Source organism: Elephantulus edwardii, unplaced genomic scaffold, assembly GCF_000299155.1.
Source record: "Elephantulus edwardii isolate Elephantulus edwardi_28Jun2011 unplaced genomic scaffold, EleEdw1.0 scaffold00173, whole genome shotgun sequence".
NCBI classification, from domain to species: domain Eukaryota; kingdom Metazoa; phylum Chordata; class Mammalia; order Macroscelidea; family Macroscelididae; genus Elephantulus; species Elephantulus edwardii.
In genome coordinates this window covers 4,042,785-4,053,480 of record NW_006399923.1, presented here as the reverse complement: position 1 = coordinate 4,053,480, position 10,696 = coordinate 4,042,785, and the positions used below count along the sequence as shown (strand labels likewise).

The 10,696-nt window shown below is 38.3% G+C and overlaps 1 pseudogene; it reads right to left on the bottom strand.

The window, feature by feature from the left end:
- The window catches only part of LOC102846174, a 77,634-nt pseudogene that overhangs the window by 12,673 nt on the left and 54,265 nt on the right, over positions 1 to 10,696 (bottom strand).

Below are 10,696 nucleotides of genomic sequence, written 5' to 3'. Positions count from 1 at the left end.
TATCTCACTCCCTGATTTCAAATCCTACTACACTGTTGTGGTGGTTAAGAGAGCATGGTACGGTACAATGTCAGACACATATATCAACGGAATAGAATTGAGAACCCAGAAATCAGCCTATCTCTCTGTGGTCCACTGAATTTTGACAAGGAGATGAAATCAGTTAAGTGGGGAAATGACAGCCTTTTTAACAAATGGTGTTGGCAAAACTGGAAAAGTATCTGTAAAAGACTCAAGCAAAATCCACACCTCACTCCATATACAAAAACAATCTCAACGTGGATCATGGACCTAGGACTAAAACCAAGGACTATATCTTCATTAAAGAAAACCTTGAAAGACTGCTAGATATCCTAATCCACAACATAGTATTCCAAATATCCTGCAAAACCTACAACCAGGAGAAGATAAAATAGATGAATGGGACCTTCTAAGAATCAAATTCCTATGCACATCCCAAAACTTCTCCCACAGGGTAAAAAGGGAAGCCACAGACTGGGAAAAAGTATTTGATAATTACTATCAGATAAGGGACTTATATCCAGAATTTATAAAATACTTGAGCACCACAACAAGATAAAGGGAAAAATCCAATTGAAAAATGGCACAGGATATGAACAGACACTTCACCAAAGACGACATTCAGATGGCTAACAGGCACATGAAAATATGTTCAAAATCCCTAGCTCTAAGAGAGATGCAAATCAAAACAACTTTGAGATAACATTTCATCCCAGTCAGAATAGCAAAATTTAACAGAACAGCAAGCAACAAATTCTGGTGAGGTTGTGGAGAAACTGGAGCCCTTATTCACTGTTGGTGGATTTGTAAAATGATGCAAGCACTGTGGAAGGCGGTATGGCGCTTTCTCAAAAAGTTGCAAATAGAGATACCATTTGACCCAGGAATTCCACTACTGGGGATATACCCCAAAGAGAGTACAACTGACATCCAAGCAGATATATGCACATCCATGTTTATTGCGGCTTTGTTCACAATAGCAAGGAGTTAGAAACAATCTAAGTGCCCATCAGCAAACAAATGGATAGAGAAGCTGTGGAATATTCACACAATGGAATACTATGCTGCATTGAAAAACAAGGAACTCATGCAATATTATTTAAAATGGATGATGCCGGAGGACATTATGCTGAGTGAAGTATCTTAGTCAGAAAAGGACAAATAAAGCATTTTGCCACTGTTGTAAAACAGGACTGACCTCGGGGTTGGGGGAAAACTGAGAAAGATAGTTTCAAAAATATATACTACATTGAAACAGATGAGGGAGAAAACTGTTTAAAAGGGATATGTGATTAGGTATTTTTGTCTAGAGCAAAGGCTATATAGTGGAGTGGACCTGGTGGAATGGATTGTAAAGCAATGAAAGAATTTGTCTTTTACTTTTCCAAGAGGGTAGTGTACTAGGGGGAGGGTTGGGACGGGAGAAAAGTGTAACAATGAATGTATGGAAACAAAAAAAAAAGACTATTATTGTAAAACTAGAAGGATAAGTATTAAAGCATGTATGGGAACTCAAGGAGTGGGAAGGCTGAGGATGGGTATGGGTGAAAGCACAGGTCGCACAGTTTGGTGGCTGAAAGGATGGGGGAGAAGAAATAAGAAGGGTCTGGGTGAAAAGACAGAGTCACGATGGGCAAGGTCCAATGGTGATTCATTTTATAAAACATAATGCTTTAGAATGATTTTCTAAAACAATGTGAATAAAAAATAGTGTGAAACTAAAAAAATATTATCTAATAATCTAAAATTTTCATTGAAAAACTGATTAAATTTCAGACATTTTTGAGAATTAGATGTTGGCAGTACCTATGTTGCAATAATAACAGTGAAAAAGGAGCAATAACGATTCTTTACATTGTGTTCATTATTTGCCCGTTAAGAAGTTACAGCATAAATGCTATCTAATAAAGATTTAGCCCACATTGTCGTTACTGTTATGTGCTCTTAAGTTCCTCGCAACTTTTTTCAGCCCTACAAATAATAGTTCTGAACAGTTTCTCTATCCTGAACCAATCTCATAATCAGTGACACACTTATCCCCATTTCCCCGGTTACTGTTTCAATCCATCTCATCCATGGTCTACTTCTCTTGAGCCGTTCCTCCATCCTTCTAAGCATAACGTCCTTCTCCGTAGATTATTCCTTCCTTGCAGCATGCCTAAAATATGTCAGATTGAACTTGAAAATCCTTGCCTCCAAGAAGCAACATGGTTTCACTCTGTTCAGAACAAACCTGTTTATTGTTTTAACAGTCCATGGAATATTCAATACTATTCTTCAACACCACAACTCAAAGACATTGACTTTTTTTAGCATCCTTATTTTTTATTCAGATCTCTGATGCCTACATAATTATTTCATTTATTTCTCCGAATAACTGCATAAAATTGCATCCAACATCAATAAATCAAAGATCCTCACCACTGAGTCAATTGGAAGTATCACTATAAATGAAGCAAAGATTAAAGTTAACAATTCGATTTTGCTTGGATCCATGATCAATACTCTTGGCTCCAGTAGTCAGGAATTCAAAATACAAGTTGCTTGGGGGAAATCTTGTGTCCGGGACCTCTCCAGTGTGCTAAAGAGCAACAATGTCAGTACAGAGAAAAACACAGAGACGAAAGCATGTCTGATCCAGGCTGTGTTCTTCTTAATTGCTTGGTATGAATCTGAAACTGAACAATGAATATAGATAACAAAGACTTGGTGCATTTTGGTTGTGGTGCTGGAGAAGATTATTAAACTCATCTTCAACTGCCAAGAGAATAAGCACATCTGTCCTAGAAAGAGTGAAAATAGGTTTGTCCTTGGAGACATGGATTTTGAAACTCCATTTCACAAATCTCAGAAATATTGCAGGGATGGACCAGTTTTTGGAGAAGGATATCATGCATGGAAAAGCACAGGCTCATCCCAGAATAGGAAGACCCTAGTTGAATGGATTTACACAGTAACAGAAGGTGAGATTGGCTCAGGGTAGGGCAAGGTACAGAGCCATTTTTCATATGGTCTCTATGAATTAGAGTTGACTTGACAGCATAAAACATATCACCTATACTATACATGAGAAAACAGAACAGAAACCATGTATGAATATTTGGCAACAAGTTGGCAGTGTACTCAAGAAATTCAAGATACAGCACTTCTTTTTTTTAAATATCAATTGATATTAGATAGAATAAAGCTTTTTTATTTTGTCCATGCAATTGTTTGGCATATGCAATTTGTATATATTGTGTTTCGTTCATATACATCGTGTTTCACACATTCTTTTGTCCACAGCATGTTTAATGATCATTCATATACATTGCATTTTATTTTTAATTTTATATTAGTTTGCCTACAAAATTCGTATAGATTGTGTTTAATTCAGGTGCATTGTGTTTCACTCATTCCTGCTTTCATATTGTGTTTCACATGATAATTCATATACATTGTGTTTTATAGAGTTAACCATCCTTGATCTGTGCCCACTATTACTCCCTCTTTTCAGGTCCCTATGGAGTCTTTCCTAACTACTTCATTCTGGCCTTCATACACCAAATTCTGTTATTCTAGTGATTATCCCCTTCTCCATGCTTTTCTTTGCATTTCTGCTTTTGGACTTTTACAAACAGTTATCCTTTCAATTTTATACTATTGGTCTTATGCAGTATTTATCCTTATGAGACTGAGTTAATTCATTCAAGATAATGCTCTCCAGATTATCTCATGTTATATATATAGCACGGTACAAGTGATCTTGAGCATTTTTTCATGTGTCTGTTGGTCACCTTAATGTCTTCTTTTGTGAAAAGTCTTGTCTTTCTTTCTTTCTTAAGACAGGGAATCCTTTATTCAAAATTCATCAGAGAAATGGACAGCTTGGGTCAATGACAAAGCATAGTTCAGTAGTTGTATATGAACATATACACTGCTGCATACAAATTAACTGATCAGACCACAACTTTTCAATCCAGAATTTATGAAATACTTGAGCACCACAACAAGATAAAGGTAAATAATCCAATAGAAAAATGGGCACAGGATATGAACAGGCACTTCTCCGAAGACGACATTCAGATGGCTAACAAGCACATGAAGAAATGCTCAAAATCCCTAGCCCTAAGAGAGATGCAAATTAAAACAACTATGAGATATCATCTCACCCCAGTCAAAATAGCAAAATTTAACAGACCAGCAAGCAACAAATGCTGGCGAGGTTGTGGAGAAACTGGAACCCTGATTCACTGTTGGTGGGAGTGTAAAATGGTGCAACCCCTGTGGAAAGCAGTATGGTGCTTTCTCAAAAAGTTGCAAATAGAGATACCATTTGACCCAGCAATTCCACTACTGGGAATATACCCTGAAGAGACCATAGCTGACATCCAAGCAGATATATGCACACCCATGTTTATTGCAGCTTTGTTCACAATAGCAAGGAGTTGGAAACAACCTAAGTGCCCATCAACAAACGAATGGCTAGAGAAGCTGTGGTATATTCGCACAATGGAATACTATGCTGCATTAAAAAACAAGGAACTCATGCAATATTATTCAAAATGGTTGACTCTGGAGAACATTATGCTGAGTGAAATATCCCAGTCACAAAAGGACAAATATTACATGATGCCACTGCTGTAGAATGGGACTGTCCTTGGGGTTGGGGAGAGACTGAGTAAGATGGGTTCAATAATGTATACTGCACTGAAACAGAGGAGGGAGAAAACTGTTTAAAAGTGATATATGACTAGGTATTTCTGTCATCACTGGAGTCTAGAGCGAGGGCTACATGGTGGAGGGGACCTGGGGGAGGGTTTGTAAAACAATGAAAGAATCTTTTCTTTTACTTTTCCATAATTTTTGACTCATGTACTTATAACTTGTTAGTCAAATTTGTGTCTTCTAGGTTGCAACACCCTCATGATACATCTTCAAGGATATGAACATGTACGGCCAAGCACAATCAATAAGAGTGCATCTAAATTCCAAAATCAATCTCCATAATAGTCTATGTGTTTCCTACTGCCACAGGGGCCCTTTAGAGTAGTGAGAGAATCTTCACCCTGAAACCCACAGTGTCCCTTTTCAGCAGGAAGTAGCTAAGAGAATACGCCATCCCCTTTTCCTTATGAATCAGGGTGAAGTCTCTCTCAGGGAGGAGTGATAGGGAATGGCAAAGGACACACCGACAAAGGAGATTAATCAGAACTGACTTTGACAAGCACTGTGGCAATTAGACAATTAAAACAGACATTTGGATGGCGGGGAAGAACAAACTGGGGAGGAGGGTGGAGAGAATGGTGTGGCAATGAAGGAGTGAAAGCCCAGAATCCCTGTGAGTGTTCATTGAAACTAATAAAATTTAATAATAATAAAAAAAAAAAACCAAAAAACAGAATAAGCTTCCCTGTAAAAGCAGCACCTTTGTGCCATTTTCACTTTAGTATTCTTCTCCTCTTCCTTGCCCTCTCCTTCAACAGAATCCACACCCACCTCCTCATAATCCTTCTCAAGGGCAGCCATGTCCTTAAGGGCCTCAGAAAACTCTCCTTCTTCCATCCCCTCACCCATGTACCAGTGAACAAGGGCACACTTGGCATACATCACACTTGTGGTCCAGGAGAGCCCAAGCCTCAGCAACGGCTGTGGTGTTGTTCAGCATGCACACAGCTTGCTGTACCTTGGCCAGGTCTCCACCAGGCACCACAGTGGGAGATTGGTAATTAATACCAACCTTGAAGCCAGTGGGGCACCAATCCACAAACTGGATGGTACGTTTGGTCTTAATGATGGCAATGCAGCATTGACATCTTTGGGAACCACATGACTACGGTACAACAGGCAGTAAGCCATGTATTTACCATGGGGAGGGTCACATTTCACCATCTGGTTGGCTGGCTCAAAGCAAGCATTGGTAATGTCTGCTACAGAAAGCTGTTCATGGTAAGCTTTCTCAGCAGAGATAACAGAGGCCTATCTGGCCAGAGGGAAGTAGATGTGGGGATAGGGCACCAGGACACCATCAAATCTGAGGGAAGCAGTGATAGAGAACACAATTTGACCTATTAACCTATTCAGGTTAGTCTAGGTGGGGCCCTCAATATCAAGGTTTCTGTGGCAGATGTCATAGATGGCCTCATTGTCTACCATGAAGGCACAATCTGAGTGCTCCAGGGTGGTTTGGGTGGTGATAATGGAGTTGTAGGGCTCGGGCACAGCTGTGGAAACCTGGGGGGCTGGGTAAATGGGAGAACTCCAGTTTGGACTTCTTGCCATAATCAACAGATAAGCGTTCCATCAGCAGGGATGTGAAGCCAGACCGGTTCCCCCAGCAAAGCTGTGGAACACCAAGAAGCCCTAGAGACAAATGCATTGGTCAGCCAATTTCCTAATCTGGTCCAGAACCAAGTCAATGATCTCCTTGCCAATGGTGTAGTGCCCATGGGCATAGTTATTGGCCTCATCCTTCTTGCCTGTGATGAATTGCTCAGGGTTGAAGAGCTGGCAGTAGGTGCCAGTGCAAACTTTATCAATGACTGTGAGTTCCAGGTCTACAAACACCGCCCTGGGCACATGTTTGCCAGCACCAGTCTCACTGAAGAAGGTGTTAAAGGAGTCATCTCCTCCCGCAATGGTCTTGTTACTTGGTCTCTGGCCATCAGCCTGGGAGCCGTGCTCCAGACAGTAGAGCTCCTAGCAGGCATTGCCAATCTGGACACCAGCCTGGCCAACGTGGATGGTTGTGCATGGTTGCTGCTTCCTGGTTCCAACGTGTAAAGTCTTTTAATGTGTTTTTTCTCATTTTATGATTGATTTATCAGTATTTTCTTGTAGAGGCCCTGTAGTATTCTATTAACGTAATTATGAGACCCTTGTCTCAGATTTCTTTGCCAAATGTTGTTTTGTTAGTGTGATTATTTGTGTTTCCTTGAGTCTGTATGCTTTCTTTTTACTCTGTTGGAAAATGTTTTTGATTCATGTAGGGACTTAAGTTTTTGAATGTTCCATTTGTCAATGTTATCTTCTCCTGTTTGAGCATTATTGGTTGTTTTGAAAGTCTATTTATACCATACTCTAGGGCTTCTAAGTTTAGTCCCACATTGTATTTTAAGATATTTTTGGTTTGGGGTTCACCTCTAGGTCTCTGATCTATCTTGAGCTTATTTTGTGTATGGTGTGAGATCCTGCTTCATATATTTGCAGGTTAATGTCCTGTTTTGTGAGCACTACTTGTGAAGAGGTTGTAATTTCCCCATTTGTTATGTTCTGTTTCCTTGTTGAATACCAATTGACCATAGGTAGATGGGTTAATTTTTGGTTTTCAATTCTGTTCCATTGGTCTATGTGTCTGTTATTGTACCAATACCATGTTGTTGTTGTTATGTGCCGTCGAGTTGTTTGCGACTCATAGTGACCCTATGTACAACAGCCCTAAACCCTGCTCTGTCCTGTGCCAATCGCATTGCCTCTGACACACCCATCCTGATTACCCAAGTCACTGAATCAATTCACCTCATAGAGGGTCTTCCCCTCCTGTGCTGTCCCTCTACTCTACCCAGCATGGTGTCCCTCTCCTATTTTGATTATCATGGCTGTTTAGTAGGTTTGGGGATTAAGGAGTACTATGCCTCCAATTGAATTCTTTTTTTTTTTTCCTCCCAAGAACTTTGCTCATTCAGTATCTCTTTCCTTTCCAAACAAACCTTCCAATTGCATTTTCCATTTGTTTAAAAAAGACTTCAGTACCTGTATCAGGATTCCATTGACATATAGATTGCTTTGGGTAGGGTTGTAATTATCACACAATCTTACCATCTATGAATAGGGAACATTGTCCTTTTTAGTTAGATTCCCCTATTGTTTCTTGAAGTAGTTAAGTAGTGTTTGTGGTTTTCCTTTTAAAAGTCTTTGTCTCTTCAGTTAGGCTTCTCCTCAAATGTCTCAATTTGTGATTGGCTATTTTAAATGGTACTGCTTTCTTAGTTTCCTTTTCTGTGTTTTCTTTGTTACTATAGAGAAATCCCACTGATTTTTTTTATTGACCTTAGATTCTGTTACTCTACAAAATTAGTTTACTAGTTCTAACAGTTTTTATGTTGAATCTTTGACCTTTTCTGTGTACACAATCATATTGACTTCATATGGTGATGGTTTTACTACCTCTTTGTTCATTTATGTGCCTCTTATTTACTTCTTTCGTTGTATTGCCCTAGCAAGCACTTCCAATATTGTATAAGAATGGTGGTAATGGGAATCCTTGTATGTTCCCTGTCCATAAAGGGAATGCTTTTAGTCATTATCCGTCGAACACAATGATGGCTCTTTGTTTAGTACATACAGTTTTCAGTATGCTGAGGAAATTCCCTTCTATTCCTATTTTCTTGAGCCTTTTAATAAGGAAGGGGTATTGGATTTTATCAAGGGGTTTTCTTCTCAATTGATAAAATCATATAGTACTTGTTCTTTGCTTTATATTTAGGATTCTTAAAGGATATTAGCAATTAAGTTCTTCTTTAATTTGTGTTTCAATAAGCTAAATGTTATCTATTTCAAACAGGTATTTTATTATTTTCTGAAAGATTTTAAATTATCTTTATTGTTACTAAATATCATAGTAGGCTTCAGATTTTTTGATGGAATAATACAGTAATAAATAAGCTGAGACGTAAATGATTTGAACTGTGAACAGTCACACAGTTCAAAATTTAGAATGATGCCAATAGGGATATGGTGGTAGTTGGAACTAAATGTGTTAGATATTTTCTCACCACACGATAATACAAGCTCTGGTGCCCTAGATTTTCTGTGAATTTAAAGACCTCCCTGTCCATCAGAAAATACAGCATTGTGAAACATTTCTTGACCTACACTTAATATATAATTCACAAGCAGTGCTTTATATGAACAGAGGCAGCATTCTGCCACTTAGGGTCCTGAAAACTATAAGCCTTTTATTCAACATCCCACACATAATGATTTATTTTTAAGAAAAGTTTTAAGTAAACATGCATCTGATAAATGATTCAAATCAGTATATAGCTGAGTTGAGTGACAAAGAAAAATCATTTCACCCACCCTGGAATTAATTAGATAATAAATATCTGATAACATAAAGGAATGTGTCATAGTCAGCAGAGTGTTATTTTTTCAATTTTATTTAAACTATAATGTTCCATATAGCAATCTTGTAAATCACTATTTATCTTATAAATTATAGAATTCTTATAATAGATTTTTAAAAAACAGTCATCTCCAGATTTTAAATTATCATTTCAGTCTGACTTCTCATATATTTGTATCAGTAGAGAAAGTCTATATGCCAGCTACAATCTATAAAAATGCTCTATAGCTCTCTGACAGTAGCAATTTAAATGGAAAATCTAAAATAGTTGATACTAATGTCTAACTTCTGCAGTTGGATACTCTAAAGCCTTTTATTTTCCAGAGCTATTGATGCAATCTTACTTTGAAACTAATGTCTCTGGAAGGAAAAAAAAGTATAAGAATGTAAAAAGAAAGTTTGCAGACCACAGTTTAGTAATTAGGCAAAGAAATATAATCACCAACAGTTAATATGTTGGTTTTGTTGTTGTTGTTGTCATTGAGTCATTCGTGACTTATAGTGACCTTGTCCTATCCAGAGCCAATTTCACTCACTCCAACACACCTAATCCTGTTGCCCCAGTTACTGTGTCAATCCGTCTCATCCAGGGCCTTCCTCCCCTGAGCTGTTCCTCCACTCTTCCAAACGTAATGTCCTTCTCCTGGTCAGGTGCCCAAAGTATGTGAGATAGAGCTTCAAAATCCTTCCAAGGGGAAACTTGGCTTCACTCTCTCCAAGACAGAACTATTTATTCTGCGGGAGGTCCATGGTATGTATGTTCAATACTGTTCTCCAGCACCACCACTTAAGGAAGGAGGAAGAAAAGCTGGTGATTGGACACTGGTGATTGGAACATGGAATGTGAGAAGCATGAATTTAGGAAAATTGGACATTGTTAAGAAGGAAATGGAACATATAAATATTGGCGAAATGAGATGTGTTGGCATGTGATATTTTAAAGCAATCATATTATCTACGAGGTCAAGGATAAAAGGTGAGGAAAAAGGGAGTCGCTATAATATTTGTAAGTCATTTCTATATCTATCTTGAAATGAGATGTGGAAAGTGACAGGATAATATCTACACAATAACAATGAAATCCAATGAGTATCACCATCATTGAAATTTACGCACCAACAATTAGACTCAAAGAGGAGGAAATAGATGATTTCTAGTAATTTTTGCAGTCAGAAATTGATAGAAAATGTAATCAAGATGCATCAGTAATAATGGGTGACTGGAATGCAAACGTTGGGAACAGAGAAGGAGGATCATTAGTCAAATATCATAGCCTTGGTGACAGAAATGAGACTGGAGGTAGAAATATAAAATTCTGAACAATTGATGATTTAGTCATTGCAAAGAACTTTCATGAAAAATATAAAGTTAATAAGTAAGTTGTAGTTATGTGCCGTATAGTCGCTTGCAACTCATAGCGACCCTATGTACAACACACTGTCTCTGATACACTCATCCTGATTATCCTAGTCATGGAATCAAGCCACCTCATAGAGGGCCTTCCACTCCTGTGCTGTCGCTCCATCCTACCAAGCAAGATGCCTCCCTCTGAGGACCAGTCCCTCCTTA